We start from the raw sequence: 16,436 nt of genomic DNA, 5'->3' as shown, positions 1-16,436 counted from the left end.
TACTTTTCATAACTCTGAGATAATTGTCTGGTGAGTAACATTTAAACTGTGGGTCTCAGTCCTACCATTCTTGTTTCATTCTGTGTGTTCTTCTCCATGGTACTGAAAGCTGGGTGCCGTCATCAATGGGGCATCCGTTTAGCTTCTTCCGGACTTTTTTTTTTTTTTTTTTTTTTTTTTGCCACTTTTGTTGTGTTGTATCAGAGATGATTGAATCGCACACATTCAATTTGTAGTGGACCAGGGCTTCGAACTCCTGGCCTCCCTCCGGAGCCTTGGGATCACACTCAGCAGTTAATCATCTGCATGCATGCACGTGGAGGTGTAATGACAACTTTGTGGAATTGGTTCTCCCCTTCCACCGTTTGAGTCCCAGGAATTGAACTCAGGTTGTCAGACTTGGCAGCACGCTGGTTCTTCCCAGTCGTATACGATGCCAGGGTTCATGCGTGCTGGCCAAGTACTCTACCAACAGAGCTGCATCTTCCAGATTGTCAGCAAATTCCATGAAGGCAGACTCTCACGTCGGTGTCAGTCAAGTGAGGCACAAGGTCAGTACACCACACACATTTGTGAAGAAAGTTTCTTCCAAGAACCAGAAAGATTGCCAACTGAGCTGTGAATCTGCTCACAGTTTGGAAGAACCAAGGCTTATAGAACGTTGTATTAAAGAAGTATTGATTAGATGCAGTGATGGTTTGAATGAAAATGGTCCCATAGACTCCTAGGGAGTGGCATTACTTGGGAAGGTTTGGGAGGTGTGACCTTGTTAGAGTAGGTACAGCCTTACTGGTGGAAGTGTGTCACAGGGAGTAGTCTTTGGAGTTCCAAATGCTCAGGCCAGGCCCAATGCCCCTTTTTCTTCCTGCTCGCTGCCTGTGGATCTAGCTGTAGAATTCTTGGCTCTTTCTCCATTACCCTGTCTGCCTGCAAACCACCATGCTTTCCGCCATGGTGATTATGGACTGAACCTCTGAACTGTAAGCCAGCTCCAATTAAATGTTGTCCTTTATAAGAGTTGCCTTGGTCATTGGTGACTGTTCACAGCAATGAAACCCCGACTAAGAAGGAAGGCGAGATAGGACTGCCATGCGAGTATTTCAGAAGGAAGTTTGGTGCTAGGACATCTAAGACCACAGTGGAATGGCTTTTTAGACGAAACAGTGCCTAAATTCTTCAACTAAGTCAGATGAGAGATAGTAAATGAGCCCCTGGTGAGTCCTTGGCCTCACTACTCCTCTGATAGCATCAGCTTAGCTTGGCAGAAGTTCAAGGTTTACTACATCGGAATTTAAGGCCAGTCTGGGTTATGTGACATTCTCTCTCAAAAGACGTGTGTATGTGTGTGTTTATGTATGTGTGTGTGTGTGTGTCTGTGTATGTGTGTGTGTCTGTGTATGTGTGTGTGTGAGTGTCTGTGTGTGACTATATATCTCTGTGTGTGTCTGTATGTGTGTGTCTGTGCTGACGTATATGTGTGTGTAGTGTACATATATATTATTTATGTTAGTACATATAGATCAAGATCATTTTGTGTATGGATATTTTGCCTGTATTTAGATCTGTGCACTACATGTGTGCTTGGTGTCCTAGGAAAAGAGGACATTGGATTTCCTGGAACTGAGATGATTGTGACCAGTCATGTTGGTGCTGGGATTCAAACCTGGGTCCTCTGGAAGAGCATCCCGTGCTCTTAACCAGTGAGCCATCTTTCTGGGAACTACATTTCATATACTTTTAATATAAAATATATTTTAGTTGGGTGGTGGCCTTTAAGCACTCGGGAGGCAGAGGCAGGTGAATCTCTGAATTTGAGACTAGCCTGGTCTACAGAGTGAGTTCTAGGATAGTCAGGGTTACACAGAGAGACCCTGTCTCAAAAAGAGTATATATATATATGTGTGTGTGTGTGTGTGTGCGTATACACATACTACACTTTATATTTTCTAGTACTTACACAAAGTATTTAAGTGGTTATGTAAGGAACATACATGTATATAAATATGTGTGTTTAAGTGTATGTAACCTTGTGTGCATATAAATGTATAGGTGTGCAGACCTGTGTAAATGTGAGTATGCACACCTGTCTGTGCCCATGTAAGTGTGTGGGTATTGCAAATCTGTGTGTGCGTGTGTGTGTGTGTGTGTGTGTGTGTGTGTGTGTGTGTGTGTATGTTGGGTGCCCAGTGGGGCCAGAAGAATGTCAGAGTCCCTGGAACTAGAGTTACAGACATCTGTGAGTTGCCATGTGGGTGCTGGGAACTGAATCTTTGTCCACTAGAAGACCAGCAAGTGCTCTTAACTGCTGAGCCATCTCTCCAGACCCTCCATCAACTAAAAAAAATTTTTTTTTCTTAAATGTGTGTGTGTTTTGCCTGTATATATGACACTTGAAGTTTGTATCATGGATTCAAGGACAGTAGAGGCCAGAAGGGAGGGTCACATCCCCTGAAACTGGACGTAAAGTCAGTAACTGGAAGATCAGTCAATGCTCTTAACTGCTGAGCCATCATCTGTTTAGCCCCTTCTACCAAATATTTTGCGTTAGGGTCTTTCCCTGAATGGGGCTAACTGATTGGTTAGCCTGGCTGGCAGGAGCCAGGGAGTCTTATGCATTCACCTCTTGGTCTAGGCTCACAGAACCATGCTGACCTCAGGTGGATGCTGGAGGGTGGAACTCAGATCCAGATGCTTTAGGGCAAGCCCATTCCTTCTTGGGCCAGCGCCCCAACCTCTTAAATTTCTCAATTATAAAAGTAGCACAATGTAGGAAAATTTGTGAAGAAATATAAAGAAAAGCTAGGCACAGGGTTGGGGATTTAGCTCAGCGGTAGAGCGCTTGCCTAGCAAGCGCAGGCCCTGGGTTCGGCCCCCAGCTCCAAAAAAAAAGAAAAGAAAAAAAAAAAAAAAAAAAAAAGCTAGGCACAGTGACTCATGCTTTTAATTGTATCTGAGGCAGGAGGATTCCCATGAGTTTGAAACTAGCATGTTCTACAGAGATTAAAACAAACGGAAAAAGGAACAATAAAAATAAAAATAAAAAATACCCACTGAAAGCAAACCATTATTAACATACCTGGCGGTTACATACTTCTCTGTAGTCTCTCTTTACACTTGCCTTTTTTCCTGTTGTGATCACACAACATGTGTAGACAGCCCCGTGCCAGTCTGTGTAGTCACAGATCTTGGCATTTATTTACTTATTTTGAGACAGGGTCTTACTCTGTAAGCCTGGCTGGCCTAGAACTTGCTCTGTATACCAGGCTGGCCTTGAATTCAGAGATCCACCTGCCTCTGCCTCCAGAGAGGGGTTCAAGGTAAGCTTTAAGCACTCTAGGCCTACACACCCAGGCATTATAGAAACATACTTGGCTTAAAGGTGATGTTGAGCTGACCACAAACTGCTTCATGTACTGTTTTCCCATTTTGAAAAGCCTAATAGGGGACCTAGCCTCTGCTGACCTCGCCAGGGTGAAAGGCTCTTGGGGTGGGGGTGGGGGTAGGTAAAAGTTGTTAGCAGAGCCCGTGTGTTTTTAAAAACACCCTGCGGTTCAGGTTGACTGCAAGTTTAATGAGTCAATAGTATGTCTGCCAAGAACTTTTTTTTTCCCTCTCATTTTTCTTCTCCTTCCTCTTTTCTTTGTTTTTTCCCTCTCCTTCCTTAACTTCCTCTTCTCCTTTTCTTTCATTATGTTGCTTAGGTTAACTTCAAGTTCTGAGCTCAAGTAATCCTCTTGCCTTAGTCCTAGCATCTCCAAAAGCTAGGACTTCCGGCAAGCCACCATACTCAGTGTGCACCAAAAACTTTACTGCACAAATGCAAGGCTCTGTTAAAAATGGAAGCCGTAGTCCTGTTTGATTATGGTGGTACTACAAAAACTTGGCTTAGTCTTGGATGATACTGCCTAAAAAAAATCATAATCAAATCAGCCATATGCCTGAGGAGAAAGACAAAGATCCTCAGAATTCGGACAGAGAGAAAAACAATGTGAGGGATCGAGTATCCCCAACTCAGGGAAGATCTTGGGCAATGCACAGGTCAAAGAACCAGTAAGTAGATCAGTTTGTTTTCCCAGACTAGAATTTGGTCTTTGGGATAGTACTCCAGAGCTATCCAGGTTAAGGAATGCAATGTTCTGGACACAGTGGGCTGTCTTGTAGTGAAGTGCGGTAAAAGATGTCTGTCTGTACAACTACTGCTATTTATTGTTTGCTATGATCCAGAACTAAACCTGGAGTCTATATTGTTTCATTCTATCAATATTATCTCCGATGAGTCAACTGTGTGTAGTCAGGTTCCTTGGTTGACTCACTCGATAAGCAGTGGAACTAGGATTTGAACTCATTCTGATAAGCCCCAAAGCCGGTCCCTATGGCTACCACAGTGCTGAGTTAAAAGGGAGACCCTCAGCTCGGTTAATCCCTACTAGACTCAGACTCCCGCAGAGTAGGCGGGGTCATCCAAAGTAGGGGCGGGGTAGCCAGCAGTGCGCTGAGGGGATCAGGCAAAACGCCGAAGAGGTGGTTATCCCAAGCAAATGGATTGGTTGTTAACGTGCATCACCCTCGGAGTTTAGCAGCCCCGGGAGTTCTGTGGTAGGAAGTTCCCGGAGCCCTGTGAGGGCTGAGGCGGGTCCATTCTCCAGGGAGCATCGCCGCAGCCGGCTTTTGCGGCGGAGCCCGGGTAAGGAACAGAGCGCCGGTCCCTGGCCGGGCGCGAGCTGGGGGCGGTGCCGGGGCGGCGGGGGCGGGGAGGGCGCGCGCCGAGGCGGCTGCGGCAGTTGCGCGCTAGGATTGCTGCCGTGCGGTGGGGTCGGTGAGTGCGGCGGCACCCGCGGCAGGCGGGAGGGGGCTTGGAGCGGGCGGGCGGCGAGCGAGGAGGCTGAGGAGGATGCACAGCCGAGCGCGCGACCCTGAGGTCCCCGCCGCCCGCCCGGGCGTCTCTTTCCTCAGGGCCCTGTACTCCGGCCCGGATCTGCCCGCGCGCCCGCGGCCTCAGCGCCCCGGAGTGGCGCATGCCCCTGGCCCGGGCGCCCCCGAACCGTCGCAGCCCCTTCCCCTCGCGGCGGCGACGCCCCCGGCCCACGTCACGCTCGCGCCATTGTTTCCCAGCGTCCGCTCGCTGGGACCCCGCCTTTCTCGCAGAGTGGGCGGGCGGGCGGGCGACGCGCTCAGTTCCTTTGGTCTCTCTCGGCAGGCATCCTGGCCTCAGTTCTCGTGAGACGGGAGCCCTCATGGGCTGCGAGCCTGGCAGGGTTTGGATCTGCCGGGGGAATGGCCCACGAGCCAGTTTTGTGGTGCGCGGTACTTCCTGGAAAGCTCACATCAATTGCAAGTCTCCCCTAAAGACGTTTGGAGGCGGTTTGTCCCTCGCCTTTTTTTTTTTTTTCTCCCTCTGGGGCCCCAGAAGCCCAGCAGGGTGAGATGCAGAAGTGGGGCCTGTTACAGGAACAGCATTTTGAGCGGTTGGCTTTGCCCGGCCGCAGCCTTTAAAAGCAGTAGATGAAGGTTGGTGTCGGATTTGTTTCACAGTCTCGGTAGTAGAGGGCTGTGCTCTAATAGAGCACTCTGAAATGACTAGTCACTCAACACCGTTACGTGTTCTTCGACACATCTCTGCTCGTGCCCGCCCGCACATCGTTTCATAATGACCACACACTATTAATTTTTCTTAAGGGATGCAAATTTCTTTGGCAGTCATGTGAAGAAGGGGGAGGATGTTAAACAGTGCCATTTATCGTAGATGTAGTGAGTACAGAAAGGCTTCAAGTCTCTCACGTAGCCAACAGGGCTTGGAGTGAACGTTCAACAAACCAGCTAGTTAAAAATTGAAGGGGTTGGGGATTTAGCTCAGTGGTAGAGCGCTTGCCTAGCAAGCGCAAGGCCCTGGGTTTGGTCCCCAGCTCCGAAAAAAAAAAAAAAAAAAGAAAAAATTGAAATAAAGTCTTTGGGGATGCCTGGCAGTGGCAGGGTGGTTATGCTGGCCTACTGATACACGGAATTGAAGCTTCGGTGCTTACTTGGAGAGCATTTCCATCACAAAATGAACCCGTTTGTGGACCTTGAACAGGCTCTGTACCCTGATGGCCTCGAACTTGTGATCTTTCTCTCCCAGCGTCCCTCATAGGTATTAATAGGTTCATTCTACCACGCCTGGTCTTGAAAAATTGCTTTAAGCTTCACTCTTACCAAAAAGATGAACAAAACAAAAACCAAATCAGTACTGCTGGCTGTGGCATTATTCTCAACCTGGAATTTAGAACCAGCTAATCTGTAAAATAGGATATCCTTCAAGGTTCCTTTGTATGAAAATGTACAGTCAGCCAGAAGCTTACAATGGTTAATATGAATACTGAGTGCCTGCTGGCCTTACTAGATGACATATATCTTCCTGAAGAAAGCCAAGTTATGGAGGAACTGTTTGAGAGGAGAGTGTCATTTCTGTGACAGGACTCAGCTGTGTGAGGATAGTGCCCCAAACACAGTATTTAGAAAAAGTTGATGTTTATGTTGCTATTGCTGCTCATTTGGGGTTTCACTTGAGACAGCATCTCGCTGTGCATCCCAGTTTACCCTAAAAGTTTTTCAGCCTTCAGAGTACTGTGACACACTTCTTGGCTTATGTGTAAACGGTGGGTCCTCAGTTTGCTGTGGTGGGTCACTGGAGAGGCGGGGCAGGTAAGTTTCTGTGTGTCCGAGCCAAGCCTGACCTAGTAAGTTCAGGACAAAACAAAACAAAACAAAAACTGAAAATAGCCTTTTAAAAGTGTACAGGGCCTCTCCACTGGGGACTGAACTTAGGCTAGGCAAAGCAGTCTACCATTGAACTACTCTGGTCCTTTAATTTTATTTTGAGATAGAGCCTTTTTAAGCTGCTCATTTTGTGTTCCTCTTCCTGGGGCCCAGCACCCACCCATGCACTGTGTAGTTTAGGCTGGCCTCCAATTTGGGCTCCTTCTACCTCAGCTCTCCAAAGCCCTGGGATTATAGACATGCACCACGGTGCTTGCCTGGGCTTGAAACAAGGGGGCCGGAGGTGGGTGGGAGTTTACTGCTTTACTATTTCCAAAACCAACCTGCCTACCTCAGGAAGTTTAGAGGTCTGGTGGGAAGGGTGGGATTCGGACATCCTGTGGAGACTGTGGGGAGGGGAGGAGGCATGGGATGTGGAACAGTGGGGGGGGGTGGTGAGTGGTCTGGGAGGGGAGTAAAATCTGAGTGAAAAATTAAAACAACCCAACCCCCAACACTCCCCCACCCCACCCCCACTTAATCTTACCAAGATTTCTGTTTTAATTTTTTATTTTCTAGCTTTTTGAGATAAGGTCTCATTTTGTAGCCCTGGCTGGTCTCAGACTAACCTGAATAAGCTCCTCATGGGCGTGGCCTGCAAAATGAGCCACCATAGGTGACCTCAAATGTAGGTTTTTTACTTAGGATGATTGCTATGGACATAACTGCTATTGGACTTCATCTGATTTTCATTTTTGGATGCTTTGCAACAGGCCTTTATGCACTGTAGTAGGCAGTGCCTGGCACACATGCTCCCAGTAGATGTTTGTTGGTGTGATGTTTTTAGCTTTTGTGACAGCATCTACTAACATGAGATGCTAACTATCACAAGGCATATGTTAAGTCACAAGTGAGTAGTGAAAGCTGTGCTTCCAGCCAGGAGACAGCCTGATAAGCTCTTTACAAGATAATGTTACTTGGATTCTTTGGAACGAGAGCAGAATCAATAAAGAGACGAGCCTCCCCCCCCCCCCCCCGCCTTTAAAAATAAAATTTGGGAGGGGAGGTAGATTGAAATTTTTGGGTTCAAACCCAAGGATGTTAATTTTGTTAAATGAAGTTGGTAACAAATTATTATGGAGTACTAAAATTTTGTCATTTGACCACCACATATTTTTTATGTTATATTTACTCATATTTCATGTGTTGAGTGTTTTGTCTGCATGTATGCACACAACTTGTGTGCCTGGTGTCTATCAAGATCAACAGAAGGCATTGTATTTCCTGGAACTGGAGCTACCTGGTTGTGAACCACCATGTGGGAGCTAGGAGTTGAACTCAGGTTCTCCTGAAAAGCAGCAAACATGCTTCATCACTGAGCTTTCTCTCTTGCCCCACCAAGGCTTAAGTGATTTATTTTTTTAAAGGAGGCAGGGGAAAGGGGCTTGAGATGGCGGCCTCACTAAACCTGAAACTGCTCTGGAACTCAGTAGTTCAGGCTGGCCTCCAACTTGCAGTTTTCTTGCCTCAGGCTCTTAGGGCTGGGATTGTAGGTGAGGGCCAATGTGCCCTGTTTTATATAACTTTATTGATTGAAATTTGATTTCATTCTATCGTGATTGATTGCAAAACTTTGTGGATGATAACTAGCAATAAAACAAGAACCCAATAGCAGTAACAGAAACCCCCTAGCTAGTATCATGTAGTAAAAGTCCTTCCCCCTTTTATGCTGAACACAGAATTCGAAAGATTAAGTTGATTTGGAGACTACTGGACTGTTTATTCCACTATTTGTGTGTCTGTTGGCTGGGAACCATTAGGGATGCCAAGTGAAAGAGCCGTGTGACTGGGTCTCCTTGGAAAATCTGGCACCTGAAACTTAATAGTGTTTTTAAAAAGTGAGACCAGCCAGGGTGGAAGCAGGAAGGTCAGGGGCTTAAGGTTGCTGGTTACAAATGGAATTCAAGGCCGGCCTGAGACTCATGACGCCAGTCTCAAAACACACAGACATTTCTAAATGTTAGTATGCTTTCATTTCAAATGGCCAGTGAAATAGTGAAATGTACTTCTTAAAAAAGTGTAACTTACGTAATCTGTTTTTTGTTGTTGTTGTTGAGAATTTCATATTTGTATAACCTTCCTCTTCCTTTCCCCCTACTCCTTCCATGCACACACCTCATTCTCGAATACAGTCTCTTATTACTGTCACATTACATGTACATACACATGTATAAATATAACCTGGTGAGTTACTTTACGGTTGCTCATATCTGTATGTGTTTAGAGCACATGGCCATACTTGGAATTGAGCAACCTTACAGGGGGCTCATCTCCAGAGAAGACTGATTCTGACTTTCTTACCACCTTTAATTTCCTGTAGCACTTCATATAGCTGGGGCCTTGGGACATCTCCCCAGCTGATGTTGGCATGTCAGATGGTAGTGATATTTTCAGGTCTCGTTTAGGCAGCCCTTGTTGAGTGTTCATGGTGCAGCTTTCCTGTCACATAAAGGTCACTGTCTCACAGTAGACTCATGGTCCTTTGGCTTATGGAATTCTATCCTTTTCCAAAATGTTCTTGATCTGTCTGTGGAGATTGTGTTGTAGACCTATCAGGTGGGTCTGGGCACCCACAGTCTGTTGTTCTCTGCATTTTGAGCAGTCTCTGGCTTTCTGCAGTGGTGTCTGTTTTCTGGGGGAAACAAGTGAGAGCTGCACTTACCTGTGAGAATAAGGACAAGTGTTGAGAGTGTAGTTAGAACTTAGACCATTTAGGGAGGTGGCAGTAGTGGTAAGTTCTCGAGGTTCCATGGCTTCACCAGCCCATAGCTAGTTAGCTAGGATTATGGTGCTAAGCCTGGATTCTCCTGTCGAGCGGGCTGCAGTCCAATTAGACAGCTGTTGGTTACCGAGGTGAGTGTCACTACTGTATCTTTAGTGATAGCTTGACGTTTGGTGGTGCTTATGCTCCACAGGCATACGTTACGGTGATTGCTCTTCTCTCTCTTGACAGCTTGCATTACCGGATCCTTGGGGAGGAGACTTCCCGGTCATTTCCATCCCAATCCCTCCAAGTCCTCTGTGTGCAGTATATGCTGTCTTCAGCAGTAGGGTCTTACCTTTGATTTTTGGGAGGCTATCAAGGGCAGTGGCAATACCTTCATTATTTTTGGGGTCTCCTGGACTTGTGACCAACAACTTAAAAGGAAGTTGCTTATATCTGGTACTAGGTTTTTGATAGTTGGCTTTTAGGGGTAAGTAAATGTTTTTTAAAGTTCCTTATTTTAGTTTTCTTGAACATCTTGTATATAATGTTGTTTTGTGGTACTAGGGCCTTGTACATGCTAGGCAAGTGCTCTGTGATATGTCCCCAGCCTTTTTTCCTACTTCTAAATTTTTTATTTTGATAAGGGTTTTTATAAGTTATCTAGCCTAACCTAGACATTACCATGTAGCCCAGGCCAACCCTGAACCTGGACTACCTACGTTCAGTCTCCAGAATAGCTTGGGTTACAGACTTTTGCCACCAGACCCAATTTAAAGTTTATCTGAGAGATGGCTCAGGTAAAGGCAGTAAGTATCTTTATAAGCCTGACAACCTGAGTTTGTTCCCTATGCCCCATGTGTGGAAGGAGAGCATTAACTTCCACAGGTTGTCCTCTGATGTCCATATGCATCCTGTGGCACAAGGGTGTCCCAACCCAAGATAGATAAATGTAATAAACATCTTTTTTCTTTGATCCCTTCCTTACCTTGTTCTGTTTTTCTTCAGACACTCAGGACCTCTGGAAGAGCAGTGCTTTTAATCGCTGAACCATCTTTCCAGTCCCTGTTTTGCTTCTTTAAAGTACATTTTATTTACTGTGTGTAAACACACCAAAGTGCGTGCCCACACAGGAACATTTCTTTACGTACACACAGGACAGAGGACAACTCGTGGGTATTGGTCCTCCCCTTCACCATGTGGACCTGGAAGTGGAAGTCGGTCAGAAGAAGGTGGTGGGCATCTTTTTCTGCCAAGTAGTCTGGATGGTTTGGGTTTGTTTGTTTGTTTGTTTGTTTGTTTTGACACAGGGTTTTCGATGGTAGCCCTGGCTAGCCTGGAATTTACCATGTAATGTAACTTACCTCACATTCGAGGTGATCCTCTTGGCTGCTTGGAATTAGCTAACTAGGCTGGCCTCCAATTCCAGATGACCTTCTGTCTCTAACTTCCATGTTCTGGGGTTCCAGGAAGAGCCTTTATGCCGCTCTCCCTTCTTTAAACGGTTCACCTCTTGATCCTCTACCTGGCAACTTAATTTTCTGTTACTGATTTTTGTTTTGTTTTATATTTGAGACAGGGTCTTACAGAACCCAGGTTAGCCCAGACAGTCCTGAACTCCTGTCCTCCTTCCTCTGTCTCCCAAACACAGGGATTCACACCCAGCTGTGTGACTGGTTTCTAAGGCCTCTTTAGGTTATGGTATTGTGAATAACTTGTTTCCAGTTGTCTTTCTTTTTTTTTCTTTTTTCTTTTTTTTCCGGAGCTGGGGACCGAACCCAGGGCCTTGTGCTCGCTAGGCAAGCGCTCTACCGCTGAGCTAAATCCCCAACTCCTCCAGTTGTTTTTCTTATGTATCAATTTTACATGTTTATTCCAACTTTTCATTTAAACATTTTAATTCTGTAGAAATTACTGCATGGTGTTGTAATGAGCTTTTTTATATTTTTCACCTGGATTTACCAGTAAACAGCATTGGCCATTTTACTTTATATTATGTTTTTTAAAATTTATTTATCTTGTGTGTATATGTGGGGGTGCATGTGTGCTACTGGGTGTGTGTGGCTATCTCTCCTTCCAACATGGAGGTTCTGGGGATAAATTCAGGTTGTCATGCTTGGCAGCAGATCCCTTGCCTTTACTGCCAAGCCATCTGCTTGGCTCTACATACATTGTTTTAAATTTAGAACCACTTAAAAATAAGATATAAAGGCATTTCTTACTCTTGAATATTTTGGTTTGACTATCACAAGGAGACTACCCTACACAACTACAATACTACTATGACTTTAAAAACTAGTGTGTCATTGAACTGCAGTGATGCTTCAGTAGTTAGTTGTACTAGTGGTTCTTCCAGAGGACCCAGGCACAGTTCCCAGCACCTCTGTGGTAGCATACAACTATCCTTAACTGTAGTTGGAATGGATCTGATGCCCTCTTCTCATCTCTTCAGGTACTAGTTATGCCGATGGAACAGAACATCCACACACATAAAGATGTTAGAGAGGAGTGTAACATTATTACCTAATTTTCAGCTAATGCTAAAAGTGTCTTGGTGCTGGATGTATATGCAGCGCAGTAGTGGAGTGCTTGCCTGGAATGCATAAGATCCTGGATGTATATACAGCCCAGTGGTGGAGTGCTTGCGTGGAATGCATAAGATCCTGGCTTTGAGCCTCAGCAGAGAAAACTAAATAAACAACTCTCACAACTCACTTGTCCTAGTCATGGCCTTGATGGTTAATTCTCATTTCTAGTACTGGTTTGGAACTTTTTGGCGTGGGGATGGGGGTGGTCTGCTTTTCGTTTTCTGATTTGAATCAAGGCCCCACTGTATTATTTCCCAGGCTGACAGCTGTGTTCTGTCTTTGCTTCTTCAGGTTGCTTAGGACTGTGGGTGATGTCACTGTTATGGCTACCAGTCCAGGACTTAGTCGACTATTAGTTGCTCTTAGTACACTTTGGGTTTGTGTGTGTGCGTGTGCATGAACGTATGCTGGGATCGAACCTAGGGCTTTAGACTCTACTGAGGGCCCCTCCCACCCCCATATTTCCTTTTTTTTTTTAAAGATTTATTTATTTATTATATATAAGTACACTGTAGCTGTCTTCAGACACACCAGAAGAGGGCATCAGACCTCATCATAGATGGTTGTGAGCCACCATGTGGTTGCCGGGAATTGAACTCAGGACCTCTGGAAGAGCAGTCAGTGCTCTTAGCCGCTGAGCCATCTCTCCGGCCCTCCTTTTTTTTTTTTAAACTTTTTTTTTTATTTATTCATTTATTATATATAAGTACACTGTAGCTGTCTTCAGATACACCAGAAGAGGGCATTGGATCTCTTTACAGATGGTTGTGAGCCACCATGTGGTTGCTGGGAATTGAACTCAGGACCTCTGGAAGAGTAGTCGGGTGCTCTTAGCCGCTGAGCCATCTCTCCAGCCCCCCATGTTTACTTTTTTCTTCTTCTTTTTTTTTTTCCTTTTTTTTTCTTTTTTTCAGAGCTGGGGACCAAACCCAGGGCCTTTCGCTTGCTAGGCAAGCGCTCTACCACTGAGCTAAATCCCCAACCCCTACTTTTAAGATATAACTCTGTAAACTTTTTGCTTGTTTTCTTGAAGTTGATATATTTTGAGTATAGCTTCATTTTATTTAATTTTCAGTTTGGACTTGTTCAATAATTTCCTTATTTTAGATTAAATGTATGTATTTGGAATAAATGAAATGTTAATATAGTTATGGACTGTGGTTTTTTTTGTTTTTTTTTTTTTTTTTTAAATTTTGGTTTGCTTTGTTTTTTTTTCTGAGCTAAGGTTTCTCTGTGTAGCCCTGGCTGTCCTAGAACTTGCACTTGTAGACCATACTGACCTCGAACTCACAGAGATCTGACTGCTGGGGTTAAAGGTGTGCACTACCACCACCCAGCTATGGACTGTGTTTTCTCTACTTTTGTATTTTTGGAAAAGTTTTATAAATTATGCTTTCTGATTTGAATTTATAGGCAATGCTCTCTTCTACTTTGTCTGTTTTAACATGATGCTCAAGAAGCATTTGTCTCATGTTCTCTTCCCACCATTGCATCTGATGGAAAACAGACTGTAAGCTAACGATGAGACAGGCAGGATGTGCAGTGTGGAATGGGAAAGTTTTGTTTTATTTTTTACTTAGCTTATTATATCAAGACAAGCTAAGCTATTCTCAGACTTTGTACATAGCTGAGGATGACCTGAAATTCTATGACAGAGTGGTGACATCACAGGCTCTACCAGCACACCTGGCATGGTGGACTGAACATGGGGTTTTTATGCATGCTAGGCAAGCACTCCATTATCTTTACACTCTCAGTCCCAGATTTACTATTATTAGTTTTATAGTGTTAGAGACTGAACTTCACATTTGTGTGGGAGGCCAGTGTGTGTTTTACCATTGAGTTGTGCACAACTTACTTGTTATGAAAAAGTTTCATGCAACCCAGCCTGGAACTCCATTTGAAGATGACTTTGAATTACTAAACCTGTTCCCACCCTGAGTGTTGGGATTATGGTTGTGTATCACCACAGCCAGTTTATGTGGTGCTGGATTTGAGCCTAGGCCTATACTTGTTAGACAGGCACTCTAACTGACGTGTACCCCCCCCCCCCAGTCTTATTTTTGTTTTGTGTTTGTTAATTTATAATTATTTTTGTGCATTATGAGCTTGTGGAGGTCAGAAGAGAGCTTGGGGTGTCATTTCAGAAATGCTTTCCACATCCTTTGAAACAGGTCCTTTCGTTGGCCTCTGGCCATTGGGCTCTAGGATTTAACCTCAGGGCTCATGCTCTGCTACAGAGGTACTCATGGTTTGGAGACAAGCACTGTACCGACTGAGCCTTCTTATCGTACTGCCTCTGGTTTACTTTTCAAGTAGATTTTATGAATGAATTCTTGAAATAGTTCTGTCTATGGGTAGAAGAATAAATTTGATAAAATTTAATATACTTAAATTGACATGGAAAACTTTATGATATGATGAGAACCTTTGTCACGTGATGGGGATTGTAAAGTTTTGGCATGAGGGTAGAAATTGGCTATACATTTTTCTAAGCATAAAATGCTTTGTGAAGAGGCTGTAAGTATTAAAACATTGTAGGTTCGAGCATTATAAACCAAGCACTTGCATGCCAGCCATTGGCTTTAGCACCTTCTACTTCTCCTTGTTCGAAGATGAAGTCTCATGTATTGTAGGCTGGCCTCAAACTTGTTATGAAGCTACTGTTGGCCTTGACTTCCCTACCTCCATACCTTTACCTCTAACGTGCTGGATTACAGGCCAATAGGCCCTGCTGAGTTTGTATTTCTAGTTAGAATTTCAGAGTAGAGACAGGACAAGGCTGTTGCTTCAAACAGAAAAACAGGTTGTCAAGGCAACAGGAACTGCATCTCTAACTTGACAGAATCTTCTCAGCTTTGTCATCTTCCACCAGAGAACAAGGGACTTTGTTCTAAAGCCTGATGTTGAGAGGTTAGCAAAATATTACGACATTTATCAAGCCAGGATTTGAACACATTTGTAAACCAACCAAGGGTTAGATTTTTACAGATTCACTTAAAGCATTAAAAGGAATTTGGGCAGTATTTTTGGGTCTTTAGGCTTATATAAAAAGCTTGAAATATGTAGGGTTAGTACTTTTTTCACATATTTACATGTGCGGGTGTGTGTGTGTGTGTGTGTGTTGATGGATCTGTTAGAAACAGGGTCTTCCACATTAGCTTGGGGTATTCTAATTCACTGTGTAGACTAACATTAGCTTAGGGTATTCTAACTCACTATGTAGACTAAGGCTGGTCTTGAACTTTGACAGTCTTCCTGCCTCAGCCTCCCAAGTGCTGATATTACAGGTATAAACTACCATGCCTGTACATGGGAGGAGTAGTACATGTATTTCTGTCTGTGTACTAAGTTTGTTGTGCATGATGACTGGAATAGGGCTGAAATTTGAATTTCATGAGGCCGATAGTTGAGAGAAAGAGAGACAGACACTGAGATACTGATCAAAGGCATTCTTGGCATTTAGAAATGTGATATGCAAAAATATGTGTACTGTTCCCAGCCTTACCCTTTTTGAAATTTCTTGGCCATCTCTTTGGTATGTAGATTCTTAAAACATTGTGTGTGTGTGTGTGTGTGTGTGTGTGTGTGTGTGTGTGTGTGTGTGTGTTGTATGTGCAGGTCAAGACAGCATCACATCCTCTAAAGTGGATGCAGGTGGTAGTGAGCTGCCTGGTGTGGGCGCTGGGACTGTAGTCAGTTACTCTCCACCACTGAGCCCTCTCACCAGCCTCTGTGATAACAAATATTTTGAGTGTTGGTTTTGACAATTTATTGTATATGCTGAGGCAAATGCTATAAACATCTGTGGATAAAGCAATGAGACAAATGGAAGGAAGTCATAGGAGAGGGCTTCATATGGCATAGCAAGGTTCAATCTGGCACCAAAAAGAAAAGGGGTGGGGCAAAAAGCTGGTGCTCATGACTTAACTACAATGAAAAAATTGATTTTTCATGATGTTGGGATTGAACCCAGGTCCATAAATGTTCCCAGCAGTTGCTTTTCTATGGAGCTGCCTCTGGTCCCACCCTGTGAATTGTGCCGGATGAAGATTGTTAAGAGATGCACTTGGGGGTTGGGGATTTAGCTCAGTGGTAGAGCGCTTGCCTAGGAAGCGCAAGGCCCTGGGTTCGGTCCCCAGCTCCGGAAAAAAAAAAGAGATGCACTAATCTGAATATAAGTCATCAGGAGTTGGCTTGGTGTGTCCATTTAGCAGAAATAATAGTATGTCGGTCCTACGCTAGGGCCTGTGACCTCTCTGGTCTCATGAGGGGCTTTCAGGCAGCCATACCATTGTAAAGTTTTATGTACAGTGGGAACTACTCAACAAAACATCTGTGCCACTGAGGAA

At 44.5% G+C, this 16,436-nt stretch overlaps 1 protein-coding gene across 11 annotated transcripts in view; it reads left to right on the top strand.

Annotated features, from left to right (window-relative positions):
- Positions 1–16,436, top strand: part of Nt5c2 (5'-nucleotidase, cytosolic II) — a 124,956-nt gene that overhangs the window by 46,613 nt on the left and 61,907 nt on the right. For 2 of the 11 annotated variants that reach the window (XM_087653699.1, XM_087654249.1), the window contains exon 1: positions 4,484–4,684. The exons of 3 other annotated variants lie outside the window; for them this stretch is intronic. The gene's annotated coding sequence lies outside the window, so the exon portion shown is untranslated. 11 annotated transcript variants of the gene reach the window in all.

The sequence above is a fragment of the Rattus norvegicus genome, chromosome 1, assembly GCF_021556685.1.
Source record: "Rattus norvegicus strain SHRSP/BbbUtx chromosome 1, alternate assembly SHRSP_T2T, whole genome shotgun sequence".
NCBI classification, from domain to species: Eukaryota; Metazoa; Chordata; class Mammalia; order Rodentia; family Muridae; genus Rattus; species Rattus norvegicus.
The sequence above is the reverse complement of the archived record's forward strand: the minus strand, read 5'-3'. Positions and strand labels throughout refer to the sequence as shown.